At 35.6% G+C, this 25,271-nt stretch overlaps 1 protein-coding gene across 6 annotated transcripts in view; it reads right to left on the reverse strand.

The window, feature by feature from the left end:
- The window catches only part of Cdh18 (cadherin 18), a 796,539-nt gene that overhangs the window by 367,369 nt on the left and 403,899 nt on the right, over positions 1–25,271 (reverse strand). For 2 of the 6 annotated variants that reach the window (XM_034523571.2, XM_034523570.2), the window contains exon 1: positions 6,645–6,784. The exons of 3 other annotated variants lie outside the window; for them this stretch is intronic. The gene's annotated coding sequence lies outside the window, so the exon portion shown is untranslated. Of the gene's footprint in view, positions 1–6,644; positions 6,817–25,271 lie in introns of those variants that run through there. One more of the 6 variants, XM_034523567.2, reaches the window with a different exon arrangement.

Here is a 25,271-nt window from a genome sequence, read left to right on the forward strand (position 1 = left end):
GATTTTGAGTTTTATTTTGTGTTTTATAAAGGGCATCACTCTGTAATTGAGATTCACACTGATTTTACAACAATCCACCTGTATAAGGCTCCAGGATGCTCTGATTTACAAGAATGAGGCAGCATGGCTGGCTCCAGAACCTGCATATAAGGGAAGGTAGTTTTCCTTCCATGGAAAGATATAGTACATTATGTTTTTTTTTTTAAGCTAGTAAAACAATTCCATTTCTACCGATAATAAAATGTTAATAATAATTTTATCATACCCATTCTACTTTGTGTTCAGTGTTCATCAATAGCAAGTCAAATGGTTAAATAGCATCAATATTTATGAGAAATTGATGTTTTTGTGTTCAAGCTTTGATAACTATATTTATTTAAAATAACGTTGTATCAGGTAGATTGAGAACAATTGTATTGAGTAAACTTTCACCATCTTCAAATTCAATTCCATAAGAGAGACATATCATCATACATTAGTTCAAACTTTCAAAAGTGATTTGAAATTACTTCCATTAATAAGTGAAATGATTGTACTTTGGTAAAGATTAATAGTATAAGTATCCAATAATATGCAGAAATAAAAATATCTGATAATAAAGGTATTAGATATATCCACCAATCTAAAGCTACTCTAACAATGAGAAAACAAAACTGTTAGCTACTATATGTCTCCAAATTTGAACCAAAATTGTATATATTTGGGTGTAAGCCCTCTTTTGATTTGTTGGCCAGGGATGGCCAAATATACTCTCAATATACAAACTATCGCTGTTGCACTTCTTTACCCATCAGCGATAAAAGTTAAATCTTCGTTGCTGAAGACACCATGAACATCAGAAACACCTAGCTCAGAGACTCCTGAGCTAGAACTCATATGAATGCCCCTGCCAGAGGACTAATTTCATGAAATCTGAAAGCATCATAAAATCTCTCAAAAGAGGTAGCCAAACAACAGTTCTACCAACTTATAAAGCCCTTGAGCTACATTAACGATCAGCATGGCAAGATAACCCTTCAGTGTACAGTAGTGTCAAATATACATTTGCAGTAAGCAAGAGCTTTTTTTTCTTCTTTTGGGTATTATATTTACATTTCAGGTTTTATCCCTTTACCCCACTTCCCCCCACCACCCAGAAACCTCCTATCCCATCCCCCCTCTTCATGCTTCTATGAGGCTGTGTCCCCACCTACCTCCCACCCCCACTGCCCCCTCCCCATCCTCACATTCCCCCCCCCATTTTGTGTTCATCCTTCATGGGACCAAGAATCTCCTCTGCCACCTATGCCCAAAAAAGCCATCCTCCCCTACATATGCAGTGGGAGTCATGGGTTCCTCCCTATGTGCTCCCAGGCTGTTGGTTTAGACCCTGGGGAGCTCTGGTTGATTGGTATTGTTGCTCTCCTCATGGAGTCACAAACCCTTTCTGCTCCTTTAGTCTTCTCTCTAACTTCTCCATTGGGAATCCCTCGATCATATCATATCAGTGGTTAGGAGTAACAAAAATACTCAAGTGAGCAAATATGGAAACAAAACGTGGGACAGAAACTGAAGGAGGGGCCATCTGGAGACCATTCCACCTGGGTATCCATCCCATGTACAGTCACCTAAGCTAGACTGTGGATGTGGATGTCTAGCTAGACTAGAATGTGGATGTCTAGCTAGACTAGAATGTGGATGGCTGGAAGTGCATGCTGACAAGCAAGAGCTTTTTAATTGGTCCTAAGAACTTCTCAACAAGAGGGAAAATATTCCTGGTACTAGAAACATAACTATGTAATGTATCATAAAGTCATGGTAATTGGCAAGAAATTTGAAACCATCCATTTATTAAACCAGCATATACCTTAACAAATAAAAATATTTGTCCTTGATTCTAAAAGTAACTGCAGCCTTGACCTCTCATCAAGGAAACGCCATTTTGCAACAGACGAAGACTAATATAGAAAACCATACAAATCAATATACAGAATTGTGGAGCTCTGAACCAATAGATACATCTATAAAACATTACTGCTTCAGGGAACATTGCAGGGAGGAAGAAAAAAGATTGTAAGAGACAGTAGATCATGAATTTTCTGTGAGTTCATGCCCTCTAGTAATGTTATAAGCTATACCGATAAGTCATAGCATCATAATGCACAAACATGCAAAGAAAGATCACCCCAATGATCATGACAAATTGGATGAAGAAAGTCCATAAGCTTCAATCCTAAACAAAGAACTATAGGCAGCTTTAAATTTTGGAAAAGAGTGGTGTTTTTCCCAAGGGAAGAGCACAATAACTCTTTGTCCAGTAACAAATGGTTAGCCCTGAAGATATACATACAGTTATATTATATGGACTATATGCATATAATATTAATATACATATGCAATATGCATGCAACAGCATTGTATAAAGAAGCCATGCATTTGTAAGTGAGTGTTGGTGAAGTATATATGATTTCTTGAGTCAAGCAAGGGCAGGGAAAATTTTAATTATATTATAAACTCAAAAGTAAAAAAAAATTAAATAAAATAGCCATATATAATGTCTATTTTTATAAAAGAACTCAGGGCTTTCAGTAATTAATGTATGTATATTTTACTTAAATCTATAATTATTTATGTATAGCCATATTAATCTATCCTTTCAAGAATAATCCAGAGAATATCTGATTTTGCAATGGAAGCTTCTTTTCCTGTGTGTGTGTAGTATAGTTGAATGTGTATGTGCAATTTGTCTGTATATGGGGACATATATGTGTGCAAGTGTGCAAGCATGTGCACACTCATGGATGAGGAGGCCTGAAAGTTGATACTAGGTGTTTTCCTCATTTCCTCTCCAATTCACACATTGGGAAAGGGTCTCTCACTAGACCTGCATCTTGCAAATTTTGGATAGATTAACTATATTCTACATCTTTATGCCTAAGAGCTAATATTAAAAACAGCCTCTACACTGGCTACACATATTCATAAGCCTTTTTGAGACCCAAATCCAAACATTCATTCTTAAACAGTGATCTTTCTCCCAAGTGTTCAACAGTTTCCTTTGAGGAGTAAATGTCATATCATCTATGGATATTTTATAATTCTTCATAGCCCGTTTTAAATGTGATTTATAAGAGAGCACAAATACAAAACAAGTGGCAACGTATCTGCAACTCCAACTTACGATTTCATATTAAAGTTGTGCTTTATGAGCTACATTTGAAGAGAAACTACTAACCTTACTTGTGCATGACTTTTACCAATCATAGAGCTTGAAGACAGCATCCTGAGTCAATATAAAGCACACAAATCACAAAAGTCACTGATTCTATGATAATTTAGCAACAATTGATCTTTACAAATACAACCAACCATATCATTTAGTATGTTTGACTTGTGCTTTAAAACTGCTCCTGTTGCAAATGGAATGAATACATGTTGAAAAAAGAATTTGTTTGCACTACAGTGCTTCCTGGTTGCACCCAAGCTCTCCCCCAACCCCTTCAAATCTTGGGACTCAGTACTATCCTAGCAACCAAGAAAAAAAAAAACTTCTTATTTTAAATAAAAGTGCTATCTTATTATCTCCAGTAGTTACAATGTCAAAAGTATACTAGTCATCTAGAACTACTAGACTTTGCATTTTCTAAAGGCACACATACTTCCCAAACAATGAAAATGTAAAACAGAAAAACTCAGTTCCATGTATATATTATTTTGTTAATGGGTCATTGTTAAAATGCAGGTAGTAGTAACAGTTAGTGTAAGCCTAACATATGAACTGTTTTGTTGGTGTTCTTCTCCACTTCCATTGTATTTTGGCATATATTTTATAATGTGAGATTTTCAATTCATAGAAAAAATAATGATGGTGTCATTACAGTGTTTTGCAATAACGGGGTAAGACCTATTGAAAATGTACAGTTGAAATTCATTCACTTTCAAAGCAATAAGAGAATTTATGGGCAGAGCACAGAAAGTGATACCCACAGATAGTTGTCTACTTCATTGGCATACTTATGCCCATTTTGTAAACATGCCCTTCACTATTTGTAAATGCAGTAGTCTACCATGAGAGAGTGATGTTTTCCACCATGTCCCAGCGTAAAGTTAACAACATAAGGAGCTGCTACTTTTGGTTGCCTAACTTTTAGCAAAATGATCCTTGAATTTAATGTTTAGAGATCAAAGACATTGCTACACTGACTGAAAAGCTCATGGCATCTACCTTAGCAAGAAATAACATCCAGAAGCCCTAACCCAAAATACAGTCTTTAGGCATGAACACCTGAATGAAGATACAGACTTAAGCAATCTCAAAAGTTTGCTGTGGTATTATCTTTAGGAAGTAAAAATAATAAATATAATACTCACTATGTTTATATCTAAATCCTGGTAGTTCTCAAAGGACTATACTGCTTCAATCAACTTATTCAGCATAAACGAATGTTTATCTTCAATATTTTCAATGTGCTAATGTGTACATGCATGTTTACATGTCACAACTCAGAGTTTAGAAAAAAAAAATGTAAGGGATAATTTTAACTCTTAGCCAGACATACGTCAATTCAGAAGGGATACAAATACTTTTAAAAATGCAGTTTACATTCATTGTGTCCGCAAGACAGTTGCCAAGCCTAATAATGGTATCCTTATGATCCAATGAAAGCAAACACACTATTTTTAGTAAATAGAACACACTTTGTTTAAAATTTCATACTATTGTGAACTAAGTCTCATCCTCCCATATCCATTTCAAGAAAAGTCATAGGAGGAAGGATGATAACCAAATTCTACAATTTGAATCCTATCCAGGTATCAGATGCTGTTGCCTCTGCTGGCGACTTCTACAGCTAATTATATTCAGGGTGCACCACAGTTTTAAGTAGAGTTCCCTATCACGTTCCATCTACTTCCTTATTCTGCTTTGCTATTGGTTTATCTTCCGCTGGACCTTTCTGCTGCATTTGAAACAGCTTACTCTCATTTTGTTTTCGAATCCCTGTTTTCAGGCCAACAATCAATATTAGCTATTAGTATAATTTTTCTATGTGCTTTCTTAAGTTAGCTATCTGTGTTGAAAAAAAAAAACAGTAGAACTACAGTGCATAAAGTAATTATTGACCAAAGTCCATTAAGTGAATTCCTTGTCGGGTGAATGAATTGGGTGACGGACACTAGGTTAATTCACTGGCTGTAAATATAGAATCAAACATAGAGCCGGGAGCTTGAAAACAAAACTGCAATAATAATGGGTGCTCGACCAAAATGCTACAGAATAGACTCTCTTCTTGTTAAATTCCTATTTCTCCTCCCACACATCACAAGGTATGCCCAAGATTACTCTGCATTTCAAACTCTTAATTCAGGACTGAATATGCTCTCTGAGGAGATCATATCCTCAGACAGAGAGTGGTTATTGCAGAAGGACAGCCTCCTGCTTTTAACATCTGTGGGTGATCTCAGAGAGGTAGAAAAATATCGGAAAATGCAAGGAGTGCATATAGTTAGGGTTTTTTTTTTTTTTGTCTGCATCACAAAAATTTTCTCTGATCTGTGTCTGGACTCATAGCAGGTATGCCATCCCCTGAGCAAACCAAAAAGCACAATTGTTTTTTTTTTTTTTTTTCTCTAAGATTTTTATTTTCCTCAAATTCTGATTGAGAAACCACCAGAATCACTTAAGTTGACAACGTGTCTAACCTGAAGTAAGGATATTTTAATAACCCTAACTAATAAAATTCTGTTTTCACCTGTTACATAGAAAAGCTTTGCTTGGCTACATATCTACATGCATGGCACACTCACATACAAGGAAGGAAGCGATTTACCTTGATTTTCAGATGTGGAAACAAAGCCAAAATTAGATGAATGTACACTCAGAACAGACCAAGGTTGGGAAGTTAAGGCTCTGACTGAGAGTTAACAAACACACAGAGACACTAAATAAACTAGCTAGTGCTCCAGCAGCCTGCGGGCTTCTCTTTCTCCATCATTACTATGCCTTTGGTAAAACATAAAAGTTTCACCTTAGGTTTTCATAAGCATCTATGAAAGCCCTTTGTGAAGAAAAAAATGATTTATAAAAAAGAAAAAAAACCAAATTTCTCAAAACCCAATAGAGCAAAAGCAAAACAAGACAAAATTGTTCATCTTGCAGCAGTTTCAGTGCGCAGCTACCTCTTAATTTTACAGGATACCAAAGAGACCGTAATTTAAAAAGCACCATGGAAAATCCAGTTGCAACATCCCTGTTTGAGGCTGACCACCAAGCTCATCTCACTTTCACAGTCTGGCATAAATGCCTCTTAATCGGATGCCCTCAGTATTCAAATGTGCCTGGCAGAGTCCCCTTCCAACTTCTTCAGGAACAGAGCAGTTAACCGCACATCCACAGAACCGCACATCCACAGAACACACAAAACCAGCTAGATTGGAAGCCCCACATTCCATAGGCTCTAGAGCAGCATTCCGGCATGAGAAATACAAATTTATACTAGCGGCAAGGCTGCCGGCTGCAACTTTCCCATTAGCACACAGCACCCTGTGAAAAGCATCCAGGAGGAAGATTTCACCAATGCTGTTTCACTCCGAACTGGGTAAGCAGCCCCATTGTATAAAAATATTAATGTCACGACAGAGTAAAGTGTGATGTATTGAAACCTTACCTTGGCTGACTTGCCCTAACTGGTGGAAAAGAACTTAATTTATGAGAAGCAGATGGGGGACTTTCTCGGAGCTCTGGGCACTGCTGCTCGCGGTCCTCAGGAGAGCCCAGGCTCGGCTCCGCGCACCTCCAGCCCGAGGCTCCCAGCCTGGGTCTCTGCAGCTCCCGAGCGCGTCTCTGATTGGCTGCCAGCTCGTGTCGGCCTGAAGCTCGGCTCTCGCAGTCTCTCCTCCTTCCTCCCTGACTCTCCCTCTACTCCCTTTCCCTTTTGCTTCCTTCTCCCCCACCCCAGCGTACATACTTTTGGGGCTGCACAAATACCCTTTTTGTCCCATAGACAAGGTCACACAGAAAGCAATAAGGTTAATAAGAATCATACACACACACATAAACAAAACAAAAATCCTGTGTTCTTCAAAAATGACAGCCAGGACAGGAGGTGGTGACAATTTAGACCAGCAGTACTCTGCGGGGGATGGGAAAGTAGGGGACAGAGCAAGGAATGACTGTCAGATGGAGTGGGAGTAGACATCAGAAGGGAAAGAGCAAAGGCAGGCAGGGCAAGCGCCGATGTGGCAAGCTGATAATAAATTTTCATATTTCCGTGCAAAGTCGTCACAGCCTGCTAAACATCCAACTGCTGGCTCATTCATCAGCGATTCCTAGTATAGAGGAAGTCCAGCGATTTAGCTTGAGAGATGCCCTTTCACACCGTACCCCAAGTACTCAAGTCGTGTAGGGTTTATATTAGATGGAGCTTCCTCTTGGAGGTCAGCATTGTATTCCTGAAGATGAATGGTACTGCAGTGCCTTCCCTGTCTCTTGCTAGTGCCAGAACTAAGGCACTAAGGCACTAAGGCAAGCGTGAACTTCTCACCTCTTCTGACTCCTGAATAAATTACAACGTTTTGTAATGTACACAGCTTATGATAACAGGGATTTCAGGCTTGACTGGCTGTTTTCAAAATTGATGTGAGCAGCTGAGGCAGCTTCAGTACTTTCTCCCAGCAGGAAGTCACGCACACTCACCCATCAATATCATCCTGCATCTCACTTGAAGCAACATAGTAAACAAGTGTGGGTGTTTTTCTAAATGAAATGACTATTCCAGGGGTCTCATGGCAGGGATATCAACCCTCGGAAGGGATTCTCAGTCATTATCAATACCAAGAAAATAGCATTCCTTTGGAGACATAGTTGCTAAAACTACCAAAGCCCTGTTTGAATGCTTTGCCAGAGGAAAATCACTCAGGTTGAATCCTGTGAGCAGGATGCAGAATTGCTAATGTGCAAAACAAATGGGAGTATTAGCATCAAGTTTGTGATTCTCCTCATGATGCTGATGTGGATGAATAGAGCATACAGTATAACTCACCCTCAAGAGATTTCTTCAAATTTAGAAAATAGTCGTGTCTCCAAAACTTGTGTGTGTGTGTGTGTGTGTGTGTGTGTGTGAGTATGTATGTCTCTCTGTGTGTGTCTTTGTGTATCTGTGTATGTGTGTAAAAAATCGGTAAAATACTCAGGCAATTATTCATAGACCATGGTAAAAGTTTGACAAAGGTTACTTAACTTGTAACATTACCTTCTTATTGGGTCTTTTTCTACTTTGAGAAAGGTCATTTGAGAAGATAAGGTAAGTGGTTTTTCTTTTAAAGTGCAGCAAAGGGAATGTGTAGAATCATCTCCTTATATCTGCCTGTCTTTATTTCATGGGAGTACTGAAGAGTAGAGCTATTTCAGTTGGTTTGGGGGTTGATAACTTGAAAGAAACAAACAGAAACATTGCTGGAATTGAATTACCTCCTGTGAAAGAGCTGCATGTTGAAGTGCTTAGTTGCATTACAAAACATGTAAGAAGTCAATTAAAATTTGGAAGTCACCAACATTTAAACTGTTGGGGAAAAGTGGAACAGGAAGAACAGTGTCAGAATAATGAGCCAATGTTCTCTCAGGCTTTATTTTTTCTCTCCCGTGTGGCTCCCAAATACAAATGAGGGATTTCTTTACATGGTGTCCTAATTTACTTTAAAATAATATTTCAAAAATTTTAAGATTATAATATAATTACATTATTCTACTCTTACATGCCCTCCATTAATACATTCCTAGTATATCTTCTTGCTCTCAAATTTGTGGCCTCTTTTTCCCAACTAATTGTTGATACACAAACTCACACACAAACACACACACACACACATACACAAACACACACACATATGTCATGTAGATGTGTCTTGTATACATAAATATATAAATAGGCTCTGATCAGTCTGTATAATGTTTACTTTAATATCTGATAAACCTACAAATACACATAAAAGTAGAATTATATGTCAAGCCATTTTTCTCATTTAAAGGAATATTGAAAACAGTATGCACTTCCTATCTTGCTCTGTAAGGAGGCACTGATGAATGAGGGAGAGGTAGTTCTGATTAGTAAAAAGGATACAAAGGTGAGCCTTTGGTCTCAAAAAAGTCTTGTAGTCTAGTTTTAGTATTGTATACTATAGTATCCTCGGGAGAAGACCAACTCTGCTTATTACATCATTTCTAGTTGATTGAAATAGAATGTTTGTTTGCCACCTGGCTGCAACTGTGTTTTCTCAGACATCAGCCCTGAGAATTTCAGGGACGTAGTGGAAAAGTAAACAAGGTTTTATTGACCTCCCTTTGGAGTTTTCCACTATTAAGTTTACAATAACTGAATGGATCTGAGACACATCATATGGGTCAACAGGCACTTGTGAAAAACTGCAAAACATGCAATCCATTCCTAAAATATAATCTATTTATCAAAAGAGGATGTATGTAGATGACTCTGCTCTCCAATTAAGGGCTGTTGATGCTCTCTCAACTCCACAATACCACGTACAGTGTACCTAAGTGACTTTCAAAGTTTGATGTTCATTACCTGTGCCATCTTACCCAGCAATCTGAAGGTGAGTCTGTTGGGCACCTAGTACAGGAAGACAGCAAATGGATTAACAGGGAACACGGTGCTTGGGAGAAGGGCAGGTAGTAAGGAGGCCATCCTTTTGTTTTTATGTCAACGATTAGTTTAAAAGACTGGACCATGTATCAGTCAACAGAATTTACTATGGAGCTAACGTCAGAAACTGAAAACCCGGGAGATTATGCCATGAGCTCTTTCTGTGTTACCTTGGGAGGGTTGTGAGAAATACTTTAGCTGGTGAAAGAGTGGCATTTAACTCAGGATTGGTGTTGGTCAGCCTATGAAGACTGGAAAGATTAAAATGTATTCCTAAATGGTGAATATTTTGAAAGAGAAACTCAGAAAATTGTCACTTTAGATGCCATTACATGCTCAATTTTACTGTGAAAATTTAGGAATCATGTTTTTAAATACAAGTGAAACAAGAATGTAATATATATATATATATTCCTTCTTGTCACTCAATAGTGGGGTGGGGAGTCAAGAGAGCAGGATGACAAGTTAGTTCATCCTTGAGTGTCTTTATTGAGTTACCACATGAACCAATGCATATGTTTGAGGTGTATAGCTTTTTGTGTTGATATGTGTTATGAAAAGATGATCATTTCCAGCTATGTAGCATATCAATCATCTCAAATAGTTGCATTTTGTTTTCAAATAATATGTAGTAAAGGATTTGATTTTTATGTGAGAAAAATCTGAAAAAATTACAGTTTATATTGACCTAAGTTTTATTTTGTACATCTTTGGTAGAAAGAATATGAGAAAATTTCTGTACTGATGAAAAATATAACATTACCTCTTCCCAAGGCTCAGAGAACATCACTGGAGATGGACAGCAGGTCTGTAAATGGGCCTTTGTTAGATGGTCTTCTGTGGGTAGGACAGGGTTTGTGGTACTCAGGATTTCAGAAGAACTCTGGTCATGTGCAGAAGTACTACATATTCTCAAGCCAGTCAACCTTACAACATGGATGGGAGACTGACCTCACCCCTAACTGAGGAACCATTGAAAATTGATAGGTGCTGGTCTCTGGCCATTGGTAAGAGTTCTCTATTCAGAATCAGTGGGATAATTCTTTTTTTAAAATAGAGGTAAACTGAGAGGCATTTTGAAAGGAGGAGTCTGCAATGAGAAGGCACAAAGAGTGAGACATGACTATTATTAAAATACATTATATTCTTGTGTGAAATTATCAAACATAAATAAAATTTGACCTTTGGTTTTATTATTACAATTTATCTAATAAAGCTGATCTTTACTCATTGTACCACTTCATATTAAAATAGGTCAATAATAGCACAAGAAAACAAAAGAAAGATATCTATGAAGAGCCATGCAAGTCTTATGATACCAATTATGCCTAAAACACAGTGTTTCTCTTCCACATAACAAGAAAAATTAATAAGCATAGTTTAATATATTCAGTGTATGTAAATAAAAAAACAACCACAAGGATTTTTTTGATAGAATGTCATAGTATTATTAATCTATAAATCAAAAGGCCAAATTCTACATTTATTGATGTCTATCTATCTATCTATCTATCTATCTATCTATCTATCTTCAGCTATTTATTTTATATATCAGCTATTTATCATCTGTACGTAGCATTTTATTCTATCAAGTTCAATAATTATTTAAATATAAAATAAGGGATAAGTATATTGTTTTCTGGAAATTAAAAATATATCACTATTTGGTCCTGTGTTTTAGTAATTAAATATATATATAATTTATATGCCATACTTTTAAAATTCAGTAAATAAATGGAGAATTTGGTGAAATAATGAATTCCAGCTTTACCCTGCAATGACAGCTGCTCATTGATATTTTGGTTTGTTTGTTTTTGTATTTATATTTAGCTTTTCCATTTCTTAATGGTCAAGACAAAATATTCTCCTGATTAGTAAAATGATACTTGAATGAATTTTGCTAGTTCACATGTTTTGAGTCAAAAAATAGTTTTTAATACGTGTGGATATATCACTTAAGAGTGGATACTTAGAAGAAGCCTTGTAGAGTAGTGAGAACATAACATCTGAGTTCAAACAACGTGCTTAATTATATAGCTTTATATACTACATGTCTTTAGAAGTGAAATCGTTATGACAATATTATTTATTGTATTAGTCAGGGTTATCTGGAGAGACAGACAAAAGTGGAATAGATTAAGTGAATGGATGGATGTAAATGGTTAACCATCCAGGAAATATCCTGAGCCCAGAATTAAATATTTATAGAACAACAGGGATACTTAAAATTAGTTTTGATAACCTCAGTTCACATAGGTTATATTTTACTTTTATTAATATCTAATTAATTAGGTCTTCTAGATGACTAAACACTGACCTTTCAGGAAATACATTAAAGTAGTTATTGTGAGCCTTTGGGTAATAAAAAATGGTCAGTAGCACACAGTAGCATATAGCAAACAAATTTGTCATTGTTTTCCATAGGAACTTCAAAAACCTATGCATATTCCTTGCCATTAAGGATTTGTATCAGAGTTTCTGTGTAAATAAAACACTGTGATGAACACGTTCCATCAGTTCACAACACTCTTTCTATAGTATGTGCATAATATAATTGATCTAATCCTTTCCATGTCACTGAATCCTAATGTTGCTGACAATGTTTTGAAATATGTGCTTTAATGAAAACATGGTTTATGGATCTATACACAGAATGCTGCCTACTGTACTTGTATAGTTTATGAACAATAATTGTAACTACAGTTAAACATCTATGAACAATTCTTAAAACCATGATTACTCTCTTTCTCCCCAACACCATTAGGAAAGAATAAGTAAAATACTAATTATTTCTTTGCTAAGCCCGAGTAATAACATTTTTTTCAACTTGCATATGCAATAGCTGAAAGTTAATGTTTCATGCTGTCCATTTTACTAATGTGATTACGATCATAATTATTGACCATTTCTTGCTTTTTTTTTTACAATATTCCTTTCACATCCATTTCCCTATCATGTTATTGTTAATTGAGAACTATAATGGACTTAAATTATCTTAATAGTCAGTCAAGTAGGAACATTAGAACCTCATCAGAAATTTCTGCAGCTTTTCCTGCTCATAGTCAGCAAAAACTGCATTTCTTTGCTGGTGAATGAGCTTGCAAACGTGCAAGCAGTACATGAACACACAGATTTCCCTTAAAAGGATGCAATCTCCATTGACCGTGTTGAAGGAAGTTCAGTGAAGATCAAAGAGAGCAAGGAAATGCCCTGCTTTCAGAAAACAAATAGAAAATTGGTAAAAATGCGAGAGGTGGAATTATGTTTGGGTTGTTCTCTTCTTTTGGATTTGTTGTAAAAATATTATTTTCTTGCTTTTTCTTTGGTGTAGTTTCCCTCCTTGTGTTGGAGTTTTCCTTCTATTATCCTCTGTAGGACTGGATTAGTGGAAGTGAGGTGAATGTAGGTGGGTGAATGGGTGGATGAGCACCCTCATAGAGGCAGGGGGAAGGAGGAGGGGAGAGAGGGTTTGTGAAGGGGAAATTGAGAAGGGAGGTAACATTTGAAATGTAAATAAATCAAATAACCAAGAAAAATCATAGGAGATGATGGCATTATTCTATAAGCCACCTGTGGTCAAAGATCTTTATATAATAAAATAAATATAAATTACTTCCAAAGAACTGATAATAAAGCACATTAGAAAGGTAAGATTTCAAGACAATCATAAAACATATTGTTTGTGAATTTATGTATTCATTCAATTTACATCCAGATTGCAGACCTGTCTGCCCTCACAGTCCCCTCTCCCACACAGCCCTTTTCCTGTGCCCTATTCTTCTTCACTTCTGAGAAGTGGAAGGTTCCCTTAAGTACCAACTCATCTAAGCTCCCCATGTCACTGCAAGGATAGGCACATCTCCCACTTGGGCTAGATAAGGCAGCCCAGTTAGGTGTAAAGGATCCACAGGCAGGCAATAGAGTCAAAGTAAACCCTTAGTCCAGTTGTATATTAACGAATATAAAAAAATTAAACAAAATATATATTCTCCAAGTAAATATTTAAAGTGATCTAGTATATAAAGAATTATTCTAAACCTGTTAGTTGAATTTTAAAATACTTCCACATAATATATAATAGACACTGATCCATAATTTATCACATTTGTGGGATGTATCACATTTTTGGGGGCTATCTGAAGACAAACACAAATAGCATTCATTCCTTTTATTTCTAGGCTTCTGATGTCATTCTATCATATACCTGCAGTGACACGCTCAATACTTCACAGTACAATAAATTAGCTATCATGCCATTATACAAATAGCAAATCAAACTTATGGCAATCATCCAAAATAATATATTTAAATTTACTGGTTCAATTTCACATAGGTCAGCCTAGTTGCCATCTTTATCAAGTAAAATCATGGAAAGGTATGATTCATAAATCAGTGTTAACATACAACAGAGGAATTTTAAAAATCAACACATCATCTTAATAGGTCACTATAATAGAGGCACATGCCGAGTGTTATGAAATCACATAGATGCTCTTCTCACTCATCTTAACCATATAGGAAAGCTTTTTGCAAAGTCTGAGTTGAATGGTGTAGATTACCCAGGATTGACCAGAAGAACAGGAAATAAAGAAAACCAAGATATCTATAAAATCCAGTTAAGAAAAAAAAAATCAGGTAAGAGAATGAAAATTAGAACTAAAAGGGAGGTGTGGTTTACTTCATTGAATTGATGCTCTTATTGCAATGTCGGATGTGATTAAATGGAAGGCATGGTGGATAATGACATGTCGTCACTTGTTCTCACAATGGAATTTATCATCAAGTAACAGCATGATCTGGTAAGCGTGAGTATACCCACATGGATAAATGTAAGAGTTTAATGGCTTGAAAAGTTTTTGCTTATAAAAGGAGGATGAAAATTGGTACCCAAATATTTTTAAATTAGAAAGAAAAGTAGGATGACATTAAACAGAATAGATATGATGGGTAATCAAAAGTGTAAGGCTGTTCTATTTATTCTGGTCAGTAGAGACAGATAGCTAAAATATAAAATGATAGAAGACACAAGCTGAAGACGAAAACTATAATTCATGTTTCCCAGAAATATAAAAAGACACTCTAAAATATCCTAAACCCATTTTATGAATGTTTGATAGTGGTTCTGTTGTCTGTGAAAGGACTCTTATCCACAAACACAAATATGCTCAAGCACACACACACACACACACACACACACACACACACATGCACACACATACACACATATACACACACCAACACTTTGAAAGTGCCAATACAAAAGTCTGTACATTGACTTTGGCATTTTCTTTTCCTTAGAAGCAGAGCCAGCTCTATTATTGTGACTATATTGTAGAGTGGAAGAAGTGCACTCTGTCTGTTAGGTTAGTAATCTCTCTTGATAATAAAAAGTAAAGCTGTAACCTTAGGATAAGGCCTTTCTGGAAAGCACCATTAGACATCAATGGTGCTACTTATACTAATTCTTGACTAGTTTCCTTCACGTTGTTCCTTGAACATTATTCTCAAATCCATATTCTATTCTTAAGAGTTGCTTAAGTATATGTTAAGAATTTTTAGAAAGGCCAGAAGGGGGTTGAGCTGATACACTGATGCATGACTTACATTGTACTGTGATACTGACAATCTGTGTAGTGAATGTCAGGGCATATGGGGAAAGTGAAATTTTTAAATGTTTATGAAAGACAGAGATGTTTGGAAGGTTAATCAGAAAAAAAAAACTCAGTATAAGAGCAAAGCACATTTGCAAATGAATGAGCATGAACAGTTCTAATGTGCCGCAGGTTGGTTATTTCCGGTTTCCAGCTTCATCTACATACCTGTAAATTTTATTGTTGCATTTTATCTATTTGAAAATTAGAGGATAACTAAGTCATTTCACTCGTTTCTTTTCTCCTTCCAAACCCTCACATATATAGTCTTCTTCACTACCTTTAAATCTCATTGTCTCAGTTTTCACTACTTATTGTCATATAGATGCTATAAACATGATAAATATTAATATAATAACATTTACTGTACCTTACTTTCCATATACAGCCCCCACATAGATCTGTATCTATCAATCTAATTATATAAATATATGTAGATTGATAGAGATGATAGATACAACCTTCTCAGTATAATTATTTTTATATACATATTTTAGTGCTGAATATTTGGTCTTAGTTAACCAACTGGTGTGATCTTCATTTCTCATTATAGGTATATATTTCATTCACTATCTATTCATCAGTAGATAGACATGTCAACAGCTTATTTTCTAGCTGATGTGAATAGAGCACCAATGAACATAGATAAGCAAGTATATCTATAGTAACATATAGAAACCTTGGGGAATATGCCCAGGCATTGTAAAACTGGATCATATGGTGGAACTATTTCTATCTTTTGAGGAACCTCCACAGTGATTTCTCTCGTGACTGTACCAGTTGTCCTCCCACCGGCCGAGCATGAGTAGTCCCTTTTCCTCACATCCTCACTAGCATTTGTTGTCATTTTAAGAATTTGTATCCATTTTGACTACAAGTTGAAACTCAAAGTATATTTAATTCGCAATCCCGGTTGTCAAAAGATTCTGAACATTAAAACAAAATGTTTCTCTGGGTATGAAAACATGACCTGAACAATGATAGTCCCAACTGACATGCTAAAGAGGAGAGAAGCTCATGAGGTCTTAACTCAAGGGAAAATAAGTCAAATAAAATAAAATAGAGACAATTTAGGAATACTAAGACTCGGAGAAAGAGACTTTTCCTGGGTAGCTCACACACACACACACACACACACACACACACACACACACACACACACATAAAATCATATCGTGGATTTGAGAGAGAGCAAGAGGTGTACATGGAAAGAGTTGGCGGATGGAAATGAATGGTAGAAATGATACAAGTGTTTTATACTTTAACAATACAAAAATATTTTAAAATTCCAAATTCTGCATCTCCATGTCTGATGACAAAAGCCTCTTCAGGTCAAATACTCCTTTTCATCTTCGTTAACTGCAACACTTATTTCACTTGGGCTAGTTCCACTCCCTGTTACTAGCTTTCCACAATAAGAATCCCAGGACTCTGGCATCTTCAAGATCTCAGGGTCTTCAATCTAATCCAGGCTTCACTTTCAGAGCTTTACCCAATGGCATCTCTGAGCCTCCTGTAGGGATACCTCTGACACATCTGACCTCAGAAACTGTCCTTAGTCATGAGAGAGAGATAACCCTTTGCTTCTGTCCTTGACCCCAAGGCACTTGGCTGAAACGTAGCTGAATCTGCCAGTTTCTGCTGCTTGCTTGGGCTGGCACATGGGGCTCTCATTCAATTACGTCTTCACTAGCTTTCTGTTTTCAGGGGTTTCCTTCACTGCCTAACCTTGGCTGTCCTGGAACTTGTTCTGTAGACCAGGCTGACCTTGAACTCAGAGATCTCATGTCTCTGTCTCCTGAGTGCTGGGTTTGATGGTGTGTCCCATCACACCTGGACCTAAACTGTTCTTTAATTCCTTTGCACAAGAGTGAAACTTAGCTGGGTGGGGTCTTCCCCCAAGGTCACCACTCCTTCATTCCATTTCTTAATCTGTTTATCTCCTTGTACATAGGCTTTAGCTTCATTCACATTTTGTATTTTTCCTTGTTCATGTTCAAAACAGTACAGCCTATACTAGAGGGTTTTGCTGGGCTTGGTTTTGTTTTGGTCCAGTATTTCCTCAATGTGCTCCCTTTCCTTTGTTTTGATACTGTAATGTATATTCTATGCCATGTGTGATTACAGTTGACTAAACCTTTGAAACTGTAAGCCAGCCCTAGTTAGAACAGCAGGAGATTTTCCCACCCATGGAAAAATTCTAGATTGCTTAAAAGTAGAGAAAGCAAGCTAAGCTAAGTGCAAGCATGCATACATTTATCTCTCCCCCCCTTCCGTACTCTCTCTCTTTTTCTTGACTGTCAATGTGACTAGCAACTTCAAATTACTTCTACCTTACCTTTTGCTTTCATGAACTGTGACCTAGTGATGTGAGCAAAACAAACCTTTCTTCCAAAAAACAAACAACAAAGCATATATATATATATATATATATATATATATATATATATATATATATAATTTACATATTTATGAATATATATAAATTAAAAAGAAAATGTATTATTCATCATTTGTATTTTTTCCATTGATGTCACTCTCTTAATCCTGTACCTTACTTTAAGTTAGATGTTTGTTTTATTGGTGCTTAGGTATGATTAGTTATTTGTATTTCTACACATTACCTTTATGTCAGACATGTCAGCAGTAATGATCATTTCTCATTCTATAAGATACTTCTCTATTCAGTTGATTTTTTTTTCATGCTGTACATAAGCTCTTGAGTTTCATGATATCCAATTTGTCAATTATTGTTCTGAATGTCTGGCCTATAGTGGTCCTGAACAGAAAATTTTCATATATCTCTAAATTGAAATAGATTCTCCACTTTCTCCAAGAAGAGATTCAAGTTATTGATTTTTAGGTTGAATTACTACATTCACATAGAGTTGAGTTTGAACAGCATGACAGATAGAGATTTAATTTCTTTTTTCTCCTTGTCCTATCCATTGTGTTCAACATTGTCTTTTGAAGATGCTACCTGTCCTTTTCTGTACAGTTTTCTTTGTTTTGTATTTTTCTTTTCCCTTGTTTTTATTTTTTTCTTATTGAGATCTAACACTATCCAAAAGGAATTAAGGTAGGAACTGGATTGTTTGTCCTAAAGGTTTATTACTGAGGAAACTCAAGACAGAAAACTGGAGGCAGGAAGTGAAGAGGAGAACATGGAGGAATGCTGCTTACTTGATTGTTTCCTGCTTCTGCACTCAAGCTTCCTTTGGCAATATATAGAGTCAGCTGCCCTCAGTGGCACTGCCTGAGGTAGGCTAGTCCCTCCTCTATGAACTAAAGATCCGAAAAACATTCAACAGGTACACCAGTAGGCGAATCTGAATCAGCGTGTTTTTTACTTTTGGTCTTTACTTCCCTGTCACATCTAATTGTCTACTAAGACTTACCATCACAGATACTCCAGAAAGTATATTCTGAATGAAAGTATCCCAGATTCTGCTAAGGTATATTTTAGTTTCCTCTAACATGTTTATATTTAAGTTTTCAGATTAATTTTTCAATTTTTGCAAAGAAATACATTGGAAATTTTGTGGTAATTTCATGCAAACATGTTCTATCTACGTGTGAATGCTTCCTTTGAATCTTAAAATAATTGTGTTGAACTGAAGTTTTATAAAGGTCAGAAAAGTAGTATAATGTCATAGGGGACATTTCTAGGGAATAGTATTAGAACACAAAATAAATGAAGAAAAAAGGGTAATAATGCAAAACAAAGAATAAGCAAGTGATATATTAAAAGCAGAGGAGAGTGCAGGAAGAAATAAGGAATGGAAGACAATTAAAAAGTTATATGGATAATTACTACTATAGCCATTTCTTACAATATATAATAAGTATACAAGAAAGAATTTAAATGGCTTACCCAGTAACAGACACTCAGACCCTATCTTTAGATTCCACCTATTGTCAATGAATAAGACTAATGTAGGATATTGGTTTTTTCATTTTTAAGTTGTCAGTAGTATTTTAGAGACCTCTGAAACATTATTGGGTATTGTCATTGTTCTTAAATGTCCTCCAGAACTTGATAGAATGACTATATTTCTGAAAATACCACATTTGTGTGACATGAGGCATAGATAAATCAAAGTGCTACAGAAATGAAGGTTCTGACTTCTTTTATATACTGCTGGAAGGTTCTATGCTCACTACTGTGAGAGAAAAGTAATCCAGAAGTCTCACGCTGATGCTAACACGATGATACCTAACCATGTCTGTCTGGAAGATAGTGCCGTAAATGGCAATTCCCAAAAACTTGCTAATTGGGCTTAATATGGAATCCACTTCTGATACTGCTAACCGGTAAGTTTAGAATCTTGAGGGAAAGAATGTACTATTATATTAGAAAGCAGATATAATAAAATCCTGGTATCCATTTAAAGGAGGCTTTTCCTTGCTGATGATTAATAAAGACACTGACAACTGGACAGTTTGCAATAACTTGAGACTGTGGCGAGCCTGGCTATAAATTGGGACATTTGGATTAAATCCCCTTAACCCAAGGCTCAGGAATTACTAAGGAAGAAAGGCAGATAGATTGTAAGGGCCAGATGTGAAAGAGAGCTGCAGCAAAGCATCACTTGCTGGACATGACATCACCATTGAACACAGGAACTTATATAAGATGGAAATATGTAACCAAATCCTGTACAAAACCAAGAAAGCCCAAATCCCATCATACATGGGGCCTAGAGGGAGGCTCATGAAATCTTATTTGAGGAGAATTTAGTAGTTCATTCAGTTTGTTTCAGAGGCACCACTCCTGCTCCACTGAATTGTCTTTCATGCATGCACACCCTGGGCACTCTAAGTTACATCTGTAGATAAAAATAAAAGAGCACATGAATTTGAAAGATAAAAGTGGTAATGTAGGGTTAAGGAAATAATTGGAAATAATTGGAAGGGAGACAAAAAACTGATCTGATCAAGAACATTATATCTGTATCTATCTATATGTCTATGATAAGATTATAATATACTAAACAAAGAAATTAGCATGGTATAAAATTAGTTGATACCTGCTGTGAAGAGGAAACTCAGTTTTCTTCAGTGGAACCTCACTGTTTCTATCAATAACACCCCAGGGAAGTTTGAAAAATAATTACTCTATGGTGTTTGTTTGTTTGTTTTTTCTTCCTTCCTTCCATTCATTCATTCTTTCTTTCTTTTTTTCTTTCTTTCTTTCTTTCTTTCTTTCTTTCTTTCTTTCTCTCTCTCTTTCTTTCTTCCTTTCTTTCTTTTTTCTTTTCTTTCTTCTTTCTTTTGTAAATTTGTCTTATTAAAATTTTAAAATTATCTTTTGTTTATTTGTTTAGAGGGAGGGAGAGAAGAGAGGGAGGAGAGATCATGAAGTTAGAAAAATATGGATGTGAGAAAATTTGGGAAAATTTGTTCAAAATATATTGTATGGAAAACTGAATTAATAGAAACAGTCATTTTTCTGTTTCCTAATAAAACGCAGCCTAAAGTGGGGGATAAAAGATGAACATAGCAGCAAGGGAACTATTTCTACAACTTGGAGGAGAATGCATTGCATCTATTTTGACCAAATACAAACTCATAGATTATTGTTCTTTATTGAGGTTTTGAGCTATTTTTTTTTTTTTTTTGCTATCATAAAATTAAAAGACTGGTGAATTAGAGATATAATGTGGAAGAATATAGTACCTATATTCTAAATGGTATATAAATACAAACAAAAAGGTAAAAAAAAAATCCAGCTATAATTAGCGAGAGAATTAGGCAAAATACTGATGAATGGGTTAGAAGAGAAAGGTTTGTAAGTGATTATCAAATACACACTGGTAAGGATTGAGTTCATATGCATAAAGTTAGCATTATACAGACTGAAAAGATTACATTCAGGTATTTAGAAATAAATCAATATTTAAAGAAAAAGAAGCTATAAATTTTAGAAAGTGCAAGAGGGTACAAATGAGAATTGAGAGCAGAAAATCAGAAGGAGCAAATGATTTAATCATGTTGTTTTAATAATTTCTTAGAGTGAATTTAGCAGCATTTACAAAGCCTTTGTAACTGGAATGATAAGAGAACAAGGGATATGATCTTCAAATAGAAGAAAGAAAACTGTAGTCACCATAAGTGAGCATAATGGTGTTAGATTGGATCATGTAGACTTTGTACTTTTAGCTGCATGTTCAAGAAGCATGTAGTAATCAGGTGAAAATAAAGGCTGAATTTTGAAGAACATGGAACATATGACAAAATTTTACATTGTATTAACAAGCTTTAGCATTTATGGTAATATTAGCAATGTTAATTAATAGATGGCTTCATGAATGATAATGAGTAAGAGAGATCTTTCTCTGGGATCACAAAGACAAGTAGCTGAATAGAGAGGAGGTAAGGGAATTTTAGTTAACTCAGTCATTCTAGATTTCTGATAGGGTTGAAAACTTACAGTCTCATAGCCAATCCTGGCTATTTACCTTGAGAGAAAAGATTTGAGTGGATGGTTTTCAGCTGACATTCATTCTAAAGCCAAGGAAAAAGCCAGGTTCAGAACTAAGGGTTTTAGTTAGGAGAGATGACAGAGGTTCTGGTTAGCCAACAAAATGATGGACTGGTTATTAGGACTATCTTGTACCTCACTGGTACAAATTGGCATAATTATGCTTTAATTGTATTTTGAGAGAAAAGTTTTATTTTAACAGGAAGGGTGATATGTAGAAGGAGCTAAGGTGGGAGGAGTACTGAGAGGAAGAGAAGTTGTAAGGAGAGGAGGAGAAGAAGGAGAGGAGAAGCTAGGTGATGAGAGAGAGAAAGAAGGGAGAGACAGGGAGGCAGATGTTAACATGTCTTCACCAGTCAAAGATAGTTGATATATCTAGGTTGGGTAGTGGGTTACACCTCTGATTGAGCATTACCAAACTTATAAAGCCTTTGATTAACATTTTTAAAAAGTGTATAAATGCAAAAAGGAAAAGGGTGCATGGGATAGAGGTTTTCTAAGGGAGGGATGGGAAAAGGGGATGGCATCTGAAGTGTAAATAAAATATCCAATAAAAAAATAAGTTACAGAATAAAAACAAAGAGAGGAGGTAAGGGGAGGATGAAGAGAGAAGCAGAGAGAGCAGAAGGGGAGAGAGTGAAAGAGATTATGGCAGCCCCTGTGAATAAACCTTATTCTATGACTAGAAAAACTGTCTCTTAAACGGATAGGATTTTACAGGTCATTTTAGTTATTTGAAACTATGTATATTACTGATTAGTAAACAAATTTCTCATGCTTCTAAGGCAGTGCAAAGTAGAAATGTACAAACTACTTTGGAAGGGTTGGTCAGTATGGGGCTTGGGGAGGGAATAGAACAGCTAAAAATAGATCAAATTAGCTCTGAGTATAAGATGAATTTGCATATTCTACAGCATGCAAAATTGTCAAATGAAGTCTCATAATTTCCTTTTATTTTAATGCATGAGAAGCTTGATCTGCATTCAGGAGCGTGTGATTAGCTGTACATTACCATTTCCTTCCTCATTCAATGTGGCTTTACGAAAGAATTGCCAAGGAGTAAGTATGTGTAATTATTCATAGAGGAAATTAAACTTGTATGGAAGGCATGAAGTTGAAATGTGAACTGTACCACATTGCCTTACTTTTACATAAAAGATAAATACGTGTCTCAGAGTCATGGTAAAGTCATAGCTGCTGCACGCTAAAAGTTAATTTTATCACTCTAGAGAACACTTAAGAAACGTATACATAACTTTAACAAGTGATAAGTGTCATCAAGTCTGATAGTTTTTAACTCACAGAAAAATATAGAAGTTGTTAAGCCCATAAAGAATAGAGTAAGTTGAAAAGAGGGAAGTATGGAAACATTAACCAGAAATTCTGATAAAAATAAATTGGACATTTCTAATGTTAACTTGAGATTATAAGATCATTATTATTTTTTTTTTGGTAAAAAACAACTATATCTACCTTTCTTTTAGGATTAACATCATTTATTCCTTCTCTTTTATCCTTCAAGTCTATTTACTATGCTGAAATAATTAATCCACTAAACCCAGTAATTGCTAAATCAACTTATTCGTATCCTTTTAAATCATTAAAACCGTAAGAATTAAATGTAAGGATCAGGATAACACTGAACATGCAGGCATTAAATAGCCTACTCTGATTTGGCCTTTAAATATCCATATAAGGATGGGATACTGTTATTCCCATAATGCTATAGTCACACTCAAGCTTTTATTTATTTGGGCTCTCAGTCACTGCCTAAGTGAAATTGTCATTGCAATTCAGTGCCGATCTAAAGTTTCCTCAAGCCACCAATATTCATTTGTTAGAGTTGGCAGCTTCAAACATATTGTCCCCAACCATATGTTCTTCCCATTACTACTAACTAGTCATTACAGGCATGGATTATTTCCTCATCCCAGTCTTCAAGCCACAATGCCATCTTTCAAAACTTCTAAATCTAGCAGGGGCATGTCTACCATGCTTTACGTTTTCCTCTACTCATTACAGTTATCCCAGTGCTAGCTATAACATTCTGTATTGTTTCGATTTAATTAAAACATTGTGATCTTTTCTGACGACTATATAGAATACATAGTAAAATGTGAGGTTGCTTTTTTTTCCATGTTCAACTCGTCTCTATTCTCACTTTTTTTTTAACTCTAAAACATTAATCGGCAAAGCCTGTGTAAAATTTTAATCAAGGAATTAAGAATTTGGTTGAATTTACTCTTAGCTATGTAATTTATGTATTGCCTTTCCTAAATTTGTGCTCTCAGTACACGTGTTTTGAACGGTGTAATGCTACATTTCTAGAAGAGAACTCATAGTGAATTTGTTGACGGAGATGATTGATGCAATCATCTTGTATGTGTTATGAGACCTTGGAGATAGTATACTCAGGAGGAATAATCAATACAATGTGATTAAGCCAACAATCAATTCTATTTTGAATGTACATGTACATATATTTATTGGTTATTATACTTGCACATAAAATCATCTTGTAAGACACAGCTAAGTGTGAGGGACTGTGTTAAAGTAGCACTTGCAAAATCAAAATACTGTGTGATTTGTGTCAGTAGCAATACGGTCTGTTTGTTGAGATAGCATGCTATTAAGATCACCTGCTTCTCTGAAAACTGAAAGTCAAGAATAAAGGGAGGATCGGCTTCCCTTCACAATCTTCTCAGGAGAGATATAGATTTGTCTCTATTTCAGAGTTCTAGAGGAAAAGCTTAAGGGACAAGAGATAAAAAACGATTGGCTTGTCAGTCACAGAACCTTTCGACCACAACGGTGAGTATGAGAAACAGAGAGGAAAACCTTAAAACCAACAATAAAGAAACAATTTTTCTTTTGGATATGTTTTCAGTAATGAGCTAGTTCTAACATACAAATTAGTTATGTGAACTCATTTAATCAATTTGAACCATTTTCTGTGTAGCCTGTCTTAACTTCAATTGATTATGTTAATATATGTTAGACTACATATGTGAGGGTGTACAATGATAGGAGGAGTGTGAAGTGATGATTTCTGTACTAAAAATGTTGAAGAGACACATCACAGATCACGTTTATGCAAATCTGAGGGTTCTTTTCCCTTCTTGTTTTTGCACTCTGCATTAAGAGTGAGTATGTGTTAGTATGAGTTTTGAAAAGTTGTAGGTTGAAGACTAATTTAGTTCTTTCACAATTCAAGTTATTTGAGGATACGCCATTCCGTCTGCCTTTAAATCAAGAGATCTCAGTTGACAAACAGTTCTTCCGAGTAATTGAACTGTACTTTTCAGTATGTGTATTTATTTTGTAAGATGACAAAACCTTCTATTTTATCTTTTGTAATTGTACATGATCATGTATTTAATTTATAAAATTGAGATAAATGAACAAAACAAGAAATAGATTCAAGGAAAAATACATCTATGGTTTTATGCAGTTGACCTTCAACTAATGACAAAGTCACTTCTCAAATAGGTTCATCATGGG

The sequence above is a fragment of the Arvicanthis niloticus genome, chromosome 19, assembly GCF_011762505.2.
Source record: "Arvicanthis niloticus isolate mArvNil1 chromosome 19, mArvNil1.pat.X, whole genome shotgun sequence".
Taxonomy (NCBI): domain Eukaryota; kingdom Metazoa; phylum Chordata; class Mammalia; order Rodentia; family Muridae; genus Arvicanthis; species Arvicanthis niloticus.